General features: G+C 43.4%; 1 protein-coding gene across 1 annotated transcript in view; it reads right to left on the bottom strand.

Moving 5' to 3' along the window:
• The window catches only part of LOC138259373 (uncharacterized), a 117,208-nt gene that overhangs the window by 70,953 nt on the left and 32,574 nt on the right, over positions 1 to 13,681 (bottom strand). The window lies entirely within an intron of this gene.

Genomic DNA, 13,681 nt, shown 5'->3' with positions numbered 1-13,681 from the left:
CGGAGTTTCATGTTCAGGGTGCCAAAATCACTTTTTACCAGACAAGTTTGGAGGTTTGTGTGAGCTAGCGAGGAGTTAGGCCGACAGCTACTAACGGTGTGGGGTTCACTCAGTCTCCCACACTCAACAGTGCTGCCGTCCTAAACATGCAGTCCTATTACCAAAGTAGAAACTGTATAACACAAGATAACTAAGAATTTGACAGGTTAATATGTTGATTATGGATGGGCAACAGGCGCCTCAAGCATGTGGGTGACAGACAGTTCTAAGTCTATAGCATGAGGCAATAGAGAGGGCGGAACACATGAGTTGGGCAGGTTCAGAGGTTTTAGCATTACCAGGTCACTTGTGCACAAGCTTTTTATGGGGCCAGCCGGGGAATAGTGGTGGCGCTGCTCCACAAGTATGCTATTTCCCAAACAAATAGAACACTGACTCTCAACAGCCACGGGCCAGTAGAATCTCAGGTGGAGTTAGGCACACTGGGGGACGGGAACTTGGAAGAGACTTGCAGGTGCTTTAGGGAGGTCAAGATTAGAGCAGGATTCCGACTCATACAACTGAAGGTATAGCACAGGGCTTACTTCATTCACATGCGGCTGCGGAGAATAGGGATAATAAATAATGAAAAACCATTATGGGGTCTACAGCTGCCTGGCTCCATGATACACACTTGGGAATACCCACACTGATCCAACGGTTCTGGGTCAAGGTAGGGCAATTAATTTCAAGAACAGTAGGAAGGCCATAGGACTCACCTCACAGTTGGTGCTTTTGGGGATAAAGTCCTGTTATAGGGTAGTAAGGTGATTTCCAGGATCTACTGTTGGGCTCAAAACATGGACAGTGCATGAGTGCAGAAGAAACAATGTACCAGGTACAAAGGTAAAAGGTTTTTGAAATTATTGGGTTAGTAGCAATATCTAGGAGACAATTTGGAGAATTCCCCGGTGCTCAAAGGCGAGGATGGTGCCCTAGCACTGTGTACAAGGGCTATGGCCCTTGAGCAGCCATCATGGAGAATTGGATCCCAGAATCTCCCAGACCTGGTTAGAGGTAGACTTGTCACTCGCCTCTCTGTACCTGGGTCTGCAAAGCAAAGGTGTTGCCAGAAAATTAGGGTACCCCCACTTTGAAGTGAAAGCTCTGATGGCACAAAGCAAGTGAGCTGACCCCCTCCCTAGAAAATCTCCACTCTGCCATCCACTGACCCATCCATCCATCTATTCTGCCATCTATCCATCTATTCACTCTGCCATCCATCCATCATCCTTCCATCCACTCTGCCATCCTTTCAGTCACCCATCCACTTTGCCATCCATTCGCTCATCCATCCACCCACCCATCCATCCACCCATCCATACACTGGGCCATCCCTTTTCCTGTCTATCCAGCTATCCATTCACTCATTCTATCATCCATTTAGTCATCTTCCCACACAATCATCCACCGACTTATTTATCCACCTTGTTATCCCTCCATCGTTCAATTCACCCTGCCTGCCTTCTGTTCAGTATTCCTTCCTTCTTTCCCCTTTTCTATTTACCCATCTTTTGTTGTTCCTTGCTCCCACTTGCTCTTCTATTGACCATGTATTCTTCTATAGTCTTATGACATCTTGTATGCTGAGTTGCAGCCAGAAGAGGCCTATAAAGAGACCAACCCCTGCTGTAACTGCTGAGGTGAGGGGTTCAAAATGTCACTTCTGCAAAGTTACACTGTCCTCAACTGTATGTGTTGCCCTGTGCTATGCCTGGAGTTTGCCATTAGTTTGGTTTATTTCTTACCTTTACAGGTTCAAATAATAAAGGAATATTACAAACAAGAAGCCTGTCTGCCCTGTGCCATAGGTACTAGGGGTTGAGCTCAGGTTTAAAGTACTGAAATCTTTAATAGGACCTAACAAGACAGTGACTTAATTACTTATGGTGGGAGCTAGAAATGTGATTTCTGGTTGGCTAGCTTATGCACCTAAGCCAGGCAGAACCCACCAGTCTTGTGAAGGCAAGTAAGTTACACACCAAAGATAACCTGTGTTCAACCTCTGGTAGCATGACGCAGAGCAAGCAGGCTTAACACCACAGGCAATGTGTAAATCGTTTGCCCAACACACTCACACCAATGACACAATAAATATACCACAAAAGAGACTCCACACAGGATTATATAAAAATAGTTTTCTCTATTGTATATATAAGACCAAAAATGGCATCAGTCATAAATTCTATGCATATTATGTCAACACTGAAGTAGTACTCATTTGACAGAAACAGTAGCTAAAACAATACAAATTAGGACATAATGGCATGAAAGGCAATCGTTTTGTTAGGAAACACACATAAATTACCAAGCAAGGTTTGGATGGGGACCTCTTGTTGAGGATTTCCCCCATAGAACTACAGCAATTCTGATGCACTGTAGGCCAGAATGTGGAGACCTCCCTTGGTTCTTCACTTTTATAGGCTTCAACGCTCCCGCCCACTATTGTGCGGTGAAGCAGCCTGACTACAGCACCTTGCCGCAGGGACCCCGCCTTGCTAGGGACTTATCCCACTAGCAGGCAGAGTGGCGTTAGACCCCTTGGGTCGATCTGGGGAGTGACACACAATAGTCCGCAGCACCTGGGGAGAGAATAGAGGCGTCAACCATTCTTTGCATGCTGTGGCCCCTTCTTGGGGCGGTTGTTGCTGTCATTGGTGTAGGCCCAATGAAATCCACATTGTCTGGGCAATGTGCCCAGCCGAGACACAGATCATTGGCTTGTACACGCTCTGCCTCAGTGGCACAAGTCTTGGGAAAAGAAAAACACTGTTTCAAGCTCCCTTCCTTCAGAGTGGGCCCACGACTAGTGCTCACCGTGCGCTATCATCAGGGACAGATGAAGCACATTACACGTGATATACTGAAAGGTACAGGGAACAGTTCCTCATGACACCAGGGGCAGTAGACTGCACTCACATGTGCTAGTTTTTAAGTGAAGAACAAAGCACTGACCGTATGCTGGTTTGGCTGGACTCAGAGTCCCATGCCCAATCCTGGGAGAACACTGGGGGATGCAAAGTAGGGCGGCAGGCCAGCTCATCCAGACAAGGTGCAAAAGTAGTAGTCCCTCCTGCCACCCAGCAATCACCACACAGCAGGCCAACACAGCAAAGCAGATAGCAGGGAGGGCAGTTTCTCCTGGCAGCACAGCAGTGTCTAGTAAGACCAGAGTCAGGGAGCACCTGGCAGCAGAGCAACAATCAAAATCCAGTGTGACCTTAAGGCTACCCAGCAATTAGCAGGCAGCAGCGCAACAGCAGAAGAGCAGTCTAGATGAACCCTTCAAGCAGCTCAGCAGTCCTTCTGACAGAGTTTCAGTTCCAGATCCAAAAGTGCTCTGAAAACATGGGGTCAGAACCTCTGTACTTATACTCCAAAATGTCTTTGATCTAGGGGTGACTTCAAAGGAACACTTTTAAGTATACAATAAACCCCTTTTCAACCCAGCCCTGGCTCCAGACATCAGTAGGGGTTAAATCAGCCCTTTGTGTGAGGGCAGGACATAACCTATTGACATGCAAGATGTATCCTCTGTCACACCCAGCCCTTCCTGTGTTGTGGAAATCTGGAAAGTATGCACCAAATGTAGCTCCCACTCAGCCTAGACATGGATTGGAGTCAGGCAGCAAACACATAGAGTTATAAGCACAGAGAAATGCCCACTTTCTAAAAGTGGCATTTTTAAAATAGTAATGAAAAATCCAACTACACCAGTAAGCAGGATTTTTCACTACCATTCCAACCATATCAAAAATGGCAGTGCTCCTCAATTCAGATCAGGAATTACCATTAAAAAGTATATGAGGGAATTCCTAATGCAGACCTGTGAGAGGAGCAGTCCTCACAGTAGTGAAAAATTTCACTATTAGGACACATAAAACCTAAAGGTACATGTCCTACCTTTTACGTACACAGCACACTGCCCATAGGGCTATCTAGGGCCTACCTTAGAGGTGACATGGATATAACAAAAGGGGAGACAAGGCCTTGGCAAGTAGTTTGAAATGCTAAATCAAGGTGGTAGTAAACTGTGCACGCAAGCCCTGAGGTTTTCACTGATAACCTGGGAAAAGTACAGCCACAAGATTAAGGTTAAGGTGAATGCCAAACCAGCAGTGCAGAAACTTAGGAATGTACCTATTAGTGTGAGAGAAAAATTGAAACATGTTTTATTGGAAATTATTAATGAAGACGTTATATGGGAAATTGAGTCATCTGAATGGGTATCTCTGATAGTTTTGGCCCGGAAAGCGGTCAAATCTTTGAGGTTGTGTGTGGACCTACAAACTGTGAATGCAAATATCATTGTGAACTGCCATTCTTTGCCCAACATAAATGAAGTTATCAACATGTTGGAAGGTGCAAACATTTTTTCCACCTTGGATCAGAGGTCAGCTTACGGCCAAATTGAGCTTACAGAAGACCCTAGACATCCTACAGCATTTATCACGCCAAAGGGGTTGTTCCAGTTTAAAAGAATGCCTTTTGGGTTAGCCTCTGCAGCATCGGTATTTCAAAGAGCAATGTTCCAAATATTTAAAGACATGGATAAATATGTAAAATGTTTTCAAGATGATGTATTGATATGTTCAAAGAATGAAAAGGAACACAAGGAGCATGTTAAAAATGTCTGTGAAGCGTTAAAGAGGAGTGGTTTGACTTTAAAAGAAAAGAAGTGTAAAATTTTCTTTAACTCAGTGGAATAATTGGGACACGCTGTAACAGGAGAAGGAGTAATACCAAAATGATCATTAGTTGATGCTATTGTTAATGCTCCTGCTCCTGACAATCAGACAAAATTAATGTCATTTGTAAGTCTTTGTGAGTATTAAAGCAAATTCATTGCAAATTTCGCCACTAAAATGGAATCACTGAGAGAGCTTATGCAGAAAGGGGTTGAATATGTGTGGACAGAAAAACAGAAGAATGCTTTTGAAATGATCAAGAAACAAATTGTTGAAGCCCCTACTCTTAAGCCTTTTAGTGTGAGAGTACAATGTATAGTGACAGCATGTATGGCATAGGACGAGTGTTATCTCAGGAGTGTGGTAGAGAGACATGTAATGTTACATTTGCTTCTCGTACATTAACAGATGCTGAAAGAAGGTATGCTGTTATAGAAAAGGAACTGTTAGCATGTATTTGGGCTATTGAACACTTTCGGAATTACATATGAGCATCACGTTTTATTCTTCAGACTGATCACAAGCTGTTGGTGGGGATTCTCTCTCCAGGTGGTGGATGGAATGCTACTGCTCGTATTGCAAGGTTAGTATCTAGGCTGCAGGAGTATTGTTTTCTGGTTGAATATGTGCCAGGGAAGAGTAATGCAGTGGCGGATTGTTTATCGCGGCTTCCTCAAGAAGGAGCAAAGAGGTTGATGCACATCGTAATGAGTTAGGAATAGATGTTGTGTCTGTTGTATCTGAGTATGTGACTAGTGAAATTAGAGTTATAGAAGAGGTAAAATGGATGAAATGTGATGAAGAAGATTTGGTTCTGCAAGAGGTTAGAAAATATCTGAGGTGTGGATGGCCTAACAGAAAAAGGATATCAGCAGAAATAGCATAATTTCACAAAGTAATGTATGAATTAGAGGTAGAAAATTAACTTATGTTTAAAAAGGGAAAGTGTATTCCACCATGGTACTAATGGTATTCCACCATGAGGGTCATCCTGGTATGTCTTCTATGAAAAGGTTAATACGCACATGTTTTTGGTGGCCAGGACTCAATAAAATGGCATACAGAGTAGTGAGAGAGTGTGGAGTGTGTGTTAATGCTGAAAGGATGTTGAAGACAATGCCAGCTCCTCTTCTGCCAGTGCCTTGGACGGATTCGCCCTGCAGAAATTAGGATTTGATATTTCTGTCCTTATTACTCACTGCCTGCTGAGGCTCGTTATGCTTTAGTTCTGATAGATTAACACTCTTAGTGGCCTGAAGTGAAGTTGGTTTCTCAAGTTACCTCTGGTATGATTATTTAATTTTTCAAGGAAGTGTTTGCCAGAGAATGGAATCCTGAAGTATTGATATCTGACAATGGTGTTCAATTGGTGGGAAAAGAAATGCAGGGTTTTTAAAAATATAGCGATATTAGACATGTCACCACTCCGCTTTATGAACCACAAGGAAATGGGCAAGTTGAGAGATTCAACTGTGTTCTTAAAGAAAGCATTAGCTGGGCATGTGGGTTTGGAGGACAGTGGAAAGAAAAGCTGAGAGAAAAATTATGGTATTACCGTATCACCCCCCAGAGCACTGCAGACGTTAGTCCTTTCAAGGTGTTAAAAGGAAGACATCCTTTGTCCAAATTGTGTCTGTGGTGGTTCAAGAAGAAGCAGGGAAAAGATTGGAAGAAGGTATGTATTGAGGAGGTTAAGAAAAAAGTGAGGATAAAGCAGGAAAGGTTTGAGGAAGCATATGATATTAAATAAAAAGTGAAAGAACCCTCAATTTTTGGGAGATTGGGTTAGAATATGCAAGCCAGGGTTTTGTGAGGAAAGGAAAATCCAAGTTTGGCAGAGCCATGAAAGTAATCAAAGTATATAACGAGTGTGGTCACACAAGATGGGAAAGTTTGGACTGTGAGGAGGTTGAAGTGCAATGCAGGATGTGAGTTATCTCCTAATGATAGATGTGCAAATTCAGCGGTGAAAGTACGAACTGAGTGTGATGTGAGGGTTCTGCCATCATTTGGAAGTTTTAGAGAGAATATCAATCAAAATGAGACCACATTAGAGAATAACCTTTTGAGGAAGAAGTTACAAAGGCAAAAAGTAAAGATTGTGATATGACAAAAGAAAATTACTCCATAGTGTCACAGGTGAAATCTGGTGCTCGTACAAGATGTTTGCCAGGCACACTAGGAGATTTTGCATAATATTGTATAGTTTTAGCAATTCTAGGAGACCTTGTGCATATTGTACAGTTTCTTTTGTTTATTATTTTAATTGCTTGTTTGAAAGGAGGGAAATATGATATATGCTAATATGCTTTAGGATTAGGTCATTTAGAAATGCTAGTGTTGTAGAACATTTATTATATAGAATTCTGTAGTGGAATGTAGAATGTAGTAACAATGGGGTTAGGTCATTAATACTGGAAAAGACTTGGAAGAAGGGGTACTGTGCTGATTAACATTTAAGACATCTTCATTTTATGCATTACAAGAGTGGAATGGATTTTCTACAACCATGCTCAATACCTACCATAGACTTGAGAGAGCTGTGGGGATGTTTCAAATGAAATTGCGCTAATTGAACGTAGATTATCCCTGGACCATCAGCCATTACTAGATGAAGCAAGAGGCTGAATTAACATGGACAACAGTGACTTAGTGGCAATGGGAGAGGGGGGGATGAAACAACTTCATACGCATCACAGTGATACACCTGCAGGCAATCCCAATAATTATTTTGGCTCGCTAAGTCCTATGATTACTCAGTTACTGCAAGAACCATCTGGCAAATGGAGAAAATATGCAGCTAAAGGATCAACTGCTAAGCAGAAGCAAAATAGTCAGCTTTTGCCCTGGATTCAGCCACAGACACACCCAGTAAAGGCTGGCGATCAATCAAATCTGAGCATGCCATGTTCTCAGGAACAGTGTGAAAAATGTTTTGCTATGTTACAAGACCAGCTACATCCCATTGAGGACCACCTAGAATGCCCAGGAAATTATGTTACTCCAGAAACACCTGTACAGAATGCTGATGCTCCAGCTAGCTCTCATGTACATTTATCTGCTGAGCCAGTTGCTGGCACATTTTCTGCTACCATTAAAGGTAATTCAACTCGTAGTTTAAGAGAAAAGTACGATCCAGGTGGGCCAATGTGTAGAGACAACTCAAAGACTGACTATTCCCCTAATAATGCAATACTGAACTTACCTCCAGTAGCTTGCCCAAATGTGTTGGTGTTGGCTGGTGTTCCCCCTTAAGAATCAATCAGTCCGAAACAATTATGTAACAGGACCACACATTGGCTCTGTAAACACAAATGTTTTAATGCAAAGACAACTTAATGAATCATAATGTTACGCGTAGTGGGTTTGGTGGGGCCTTCAGGTAAAAACTAGGGGTGGGCGGCGAGTTTCGCTCTGCTGCCGCAACATATGGGTGAGTCCAGGGTGGTGTGCTTCACATGCACCCCGCACCATTTTCTGACCCACAATACCCTGCAAACCTCCAACTTTGCTTGCAATCACACATTTTCCCCACATTATTGTGATGGAACCTTCTGGAATCTGCATGAATCCACGAAATTCCTACCACCCAGCATCGTCGCATCTATACCCATAAAAATCCTGCCCCACTTGTCAGCCTTAAAACGTTTTTTGTCAAACTGCCCTTTTGGACCCGCTTTGGTTCCACCTCAATTTCGATATGTTTTTGGTTCTTCCCTGCCACAGGCACTTGGCCCACTTACACAAGTGAAGTATCATTTTTATCAGGAGACTGAGGGGAACGTTGGTGCAGTGATCCCACACAGAAATGTGGGGATAATGTGTTTTTTTAGCTAAATTTGTGGTTTGCTGAGGATTCTTGGTAAGAAAATACTGGGGGATCCACGCAAGTCACACCTCCATGGACTCCCTCGGGTGTCTAGTTTTCAGAAATGTATGGGTTTGGCAGGTTTCCCTAGATGGCTGCTAAGCCCAGGACCAAAAACACAGGTGCCCCCACCCGCAAAAACAGATAGTTTAGTGATTGATAAATTTGATGTGTCCAAGTAGTGTCATGGGGCATTTCCTGTTGCAGGCACTAGGCCTTCCCACACAAGTGAAGCACCCTTTTTATCGGGAGACTTGGGGGAATTCTGGGTAGAAGGAAGTTTGTGCCTTCCCTCAGATTCCAGAACTTTGCAGCAGTGAAATGTGAGGAAAAAGGTATTTTTTTGCCAAATTTTGAGGTTTGCAAAGGATTCTGGGTAACAAAACCTGGAGAGAGCGTTACAAGTTACCTTATCCTAGGTTCCCCTAGGTGTCTAGTTTTCCGAAATGCCCAGGTTTGGTAGGTTTCCCTGAGTGCCGGCTGAGCTAGAGGCCAAAATCAACAGCTCTGCACTTTCAAAACAACATGTCAGATTTCAATGTAAAAATGTGATGTGTCCATGTTTATTTTTTTGGGGGCGTTTCCTGTCGCGGGCACTAGGCCCACCCACACAAGAGAGGTACCATTTGTATCGGGAGACTTGAGGGCACACAGAATAGATGAACAAATGTTATTCCCCCTTGTCTTTCTCTACATTTTTTCCTTCCAAATGTAATGCAGTGTGTAAGAAAGAAGTGTATTTGAGAAATGCCCTGTAATTCACATGCTACTATGGGAACCCCGAGTTCAGAGATTTGCAAACAACCACTGCTTCTCAACACCTTCTAGTGCCCATTTTGGAAATACAAAGGTTTCCTTGATACCTATTTTTCACTATTTATATTTCACCAAATGAATTGCTGTATACCCGGTATACAATGAAAACCCTTTGCAAGGTGCAGCTCATTTATTGGCTCTGGGTACATAGGGTTCTTGATGAACCTACAAGCTCTATATATCCCCGCAACCAGAAGAGTCCAGCAGATGTAACTGTATATTGCTTACAGGACAAAACGTGGACAGAAATGGCTGTTTTTTCAGCTCAATTTGTTTTATTTTTATTTATTTCCCATTCAGGGTTTGCACGGGTTCCAGAGGTACAAGTGTCCTGATCAAACAGTCAGTTCCCTATCAACACATTAAGACATGGGCAGACAGGTATGGTAGATACATTGCAGTAGCAGGGTCACTATAAGGGGAACCTCTTACACTGCTAAGGATATAAACCCCAGCCCCCTTAGGCATTATTTTATTGAATTACTGACAAGGCTCTGGAGTGAGTTGCCTGGAGGACTCGTAGTGTTGGGTGGGGACTGAACTAGTGTTTTAGCTCCAGAAATAGATAGATGGTGCACACAGGGCATCGGTGGTGGGGCCGACGCCCCTCTCTTCCTTTAGTTCTGCCTTGGGTCTTACAGATCTGTGGATGGCTCACCACCCTACTCCCTGGGGCTATACTTTTTTCTCAAGAGCTCACAGTTCATATTCTCGCCTGGACTATTTCCTAGTCCCTAATTATTATTTACACTGAGTGATAGATATTACAGTTCTTCGCAGGAGCTTATTGGATCACTCCCCATTGGCCCTAGGCCAGCGGCGGGTCCTCAGCACCAGGCATTTCATTTGCATTTGTCAGCCTGGCACCTCCAATGCCCCAATTATGGCAAATACATGGTAGGTTCTTTAGGCGGATATTTTGCACATAATACAGGCTCAGTCACATCTCCCCTGATGTTGTGGGAGGCCCTCAAGCCCATACTCCGATGGGGCAGACATTAATTACTGTAAGGGTGAGCGATGGCGCAAATTGCTACATATAAAAGACCTGTAGTCCGAAATCTCAGAACTGAACCTACGGGTCCGCCAAATGACAGGTAACATGTATGTCAGCAGCTTGGCCTCTTACAACAGCAATACCACCAGACCCTGAGGGACGAGGCACGGCTAGCATGGCAGGAATCTCAGAGTCGTATTTATCAGTGGGGGGGACAAGTCAAGTCAAATACTCCACATATTATGCCAGCGTATCCCCAGGAGAACTCCCCTTTCTTTGATAATGGATGAGTTGGGCGCCCTACTTACAGAACTAGAAGAGCTAGTACATAGTTTTCCTTCTCATCTCAAGGGAGTCTATCCCAGGAGTTAACTGGTGTCCAGAAGCCAAATTGAGTAATTAGTGAGGGCTCTCCTGCTCCTGACTTTTTCTACTACGGCCCGCATGTTGCTAGATCTGAAACTTACAAAAGAGGAACTTAAATTGCCTAAATTCATGCTGGCCATAGCAGGCATGAATTTGGGCGAAGCACCTGGACCAAAAGTGTTTCCCTGCAAATTTTTTAAAGCCTGGTTGCCGATGCTTTAAGGTCATCTCCTGGGAGTGGTTATGTCCACCTTCGATGTGGCAGTCATGCTTCTGGATTGGCGCCACATGGAGATTGTAGTCTTACACAAACTTGGTATCCCGGCAGATGACCTCACTTCATACCGCCCTATTTCCATATTGATCCTGGAGGTAAAGATATTGGCTAAGGCATTAGTGAATAGACTAATTACGCATAAACTGGATCTGGTTCACCCAGACCAGTCTGGTTTTATGACCCATTGGGTGACCCTTTATAATATCCATAGAGTCTTCAATGTGATTTTGATGGCCAATAGACTGGATAAGTCAGTGATGCTCTTTCTAGCTGCCATTGACAAAGCTTTCGACTCCTGAGCTGGGAGTACCTATTTACCCATTTCCAGCACCTACATTTTGGCTCACTGTTTATTTCCGACTGTTGTACACTGACTTGACGGCATCAGTGAGGGTGGCAGGCCCAGTCAGATTCTTTCCCTATACAGCGGGGGACACTGCAGTATTGCCCCCGTTCTCCGTTGTTAGAAATTGAGGTCTCTAGTTAGCAGAAGTATGCACCCTGTCCAAGTAGGGACCACAATCCTAGTTAGGGTAAGTCACAACACAATAACAGCAAAACAAAGAGAGGGTGAAACATGAAAGAGTACAATGGTGCTTAAACTCACAAAATACACTTTCAATATCATAAAAAACGGTGTCCAAAACTAGGGTTACACCCTCAATAGACCCCACATGACAACTCCAAAAAGTTATCCAAAAATATCATCAAGTAATGGCACACATTAATATCAAAGAATAAACGTGATTACATAGTGCAAATCAGAGTAAAGACCAAATTATGTCCATTCCCAGTTTAAAAGAACATTTATTTCCAATGAATTGTTAAGATCCAAATAATGTCTGCATCTGCATACTCCAATAGAAAAATGTATTCCTGTTTTCACAATATATTCACAGATCCAATAATTCCAAAACGTTTTCAGATTCCACTTCTAATTCAATAGAATTCCATACTGACAAATCTCAAAAAAATTCTTAGGATTTCACTTGCTTATCAACACGTGTTTCATCCAGGGAGTGCCCCAGGACTTCTTCAGGACCTCCTTAAATTTCCAAATCTCGGTAATTGAATCCTAATTTGAAAACTACAACTCTTATCCGTTATTCTTTCCCAATTTAACACAGCTATTTAGCTCTGTCCCAATATGTTGTCTCACGAGTATTGCGACCAGCGTATCCTTTGTGACTTTGTGACGGATAAGAGTTGTAGTTTTCAAATTAGGATTCAATTACCTAGATTTGGCCACTGGCCTTTGAAATATAAGTGAAAAGCCCCTCCACCCTTTCTACTCAGGGAGACTCATTCAGTATGCAGATGAATGCAGATGTGACTGAGTGTCCTGTGTTTACAACTGTCTGGGTGGAATGCACAAGGGGACCTGTCAACTAGCACAGACCAGACATGGATTGGAGACAAGCTGTAAGGCACGGATGGCTGTAAGTGCACAGAAATGCCCACTTTGTAAAAGTTGCATTTCTAATATAGTAATTTTAAATCTAACTTCACCAATAAGTATGATTTTCCATTACCATTCTGGCCCTACTAAACATGACAGGGCTACTCCTTTCAGATCAGAATCTACCACTTAAAAGAATATATAAGGACAATTCTAACGCTGGCCTATGAGAGGAGCAGGCCTCACAGTAGTGGAAAACGAATTTGTGAGTTTTCTTACTACCAGGACATGTAAAAGACATAAGTACATGCCCTGCCTTTTGCTTTCATAGTACCCTGTCCTATGAGCTACCTAGGGCCCACTTTAGTGGTGACATATATGTAGAAAAAGGGGAGTTTAAGGCTTGGCAAGTAGTTGTACATGGCAAGTCGAAGTGGAAGTAAAATTGCACACACAGGCCTTGCAGTGGCAGGCTTGAGATACGGTTAGGGGGCTACTTATGTGGGTGGCACAATCAGTGCTGCAGGCCTACTATTAGCATTTAATTTACAGGCCTGGGCACATGTAGTGCATTTTACTAGAGACCTACAGGTAAACTAAATATTCAAATAGGGGAGGAACCAAAGTTACCATGTTAAGGGGAGAGAGGACATGCACTTTAGCACTGGTCAGCAGTGCTAAAGTGCGCAGAGTCCTAAAACCAGCACAAACAGGGTCAGAAAAATGGAGGAAGGCAGTCAAAAAGTTGGGGGATGACTTCAATTAAGGTCTAACACCCCTGCTGTTTGCTCTCATCATGGAGCCACTGGTGGTGTGGGTGAGGATAGATGTGCAGGTCTGGGGTTTTGAATGGGGGATGGATTGTTGGATAGAATTGTATTTTATGCCGACAATGTTCTCTTCCTTCTGACGTCACCGGACATGACAGGTCCCGGCTGCTGCAGATTATGCACCTAGTTGGAGAAACCTCATGCCTAAATATTAGAATATCAAAATCTTATGCATTGGGCCATGGGCTCCACAATCTAGGATGGGCACTGTGACTGCCACATGCCACTAATGGGTTCAAATATTTCGGTGTTTGTCTGTCCCTGGATGCAGCGGTGGCATTAGTGCCCATATCAAGGCAGTACTTGCTTGCCTTAAGGACGATATAAAGATCTAGTCGGTGCAACAGCAGTCCCTGCTAGGGTGGTCTGCGATCTTCAAATTGTCTCCCTCCCCAGATTCC

This window comes from Pleurodeles waltl, chromosome 2_1 (assembly GCF_031143425.1).
Source record: "Pleurodeles waltl isolate 20211129_DDA chromosome 2_1, aPleWal1.hap1.20221129, whole genome shotgun sequence".
NCBI lineage: Eukaryota > Metazoa > Chordata > Amphibia > Caudata > Salamandridae > Pleurodeles > Pleurodeles waltl.
Note: the sequence above shows the minus strand (reverse complement) of the source record. Positions and strands in the feature narration are given on the sequence as shown.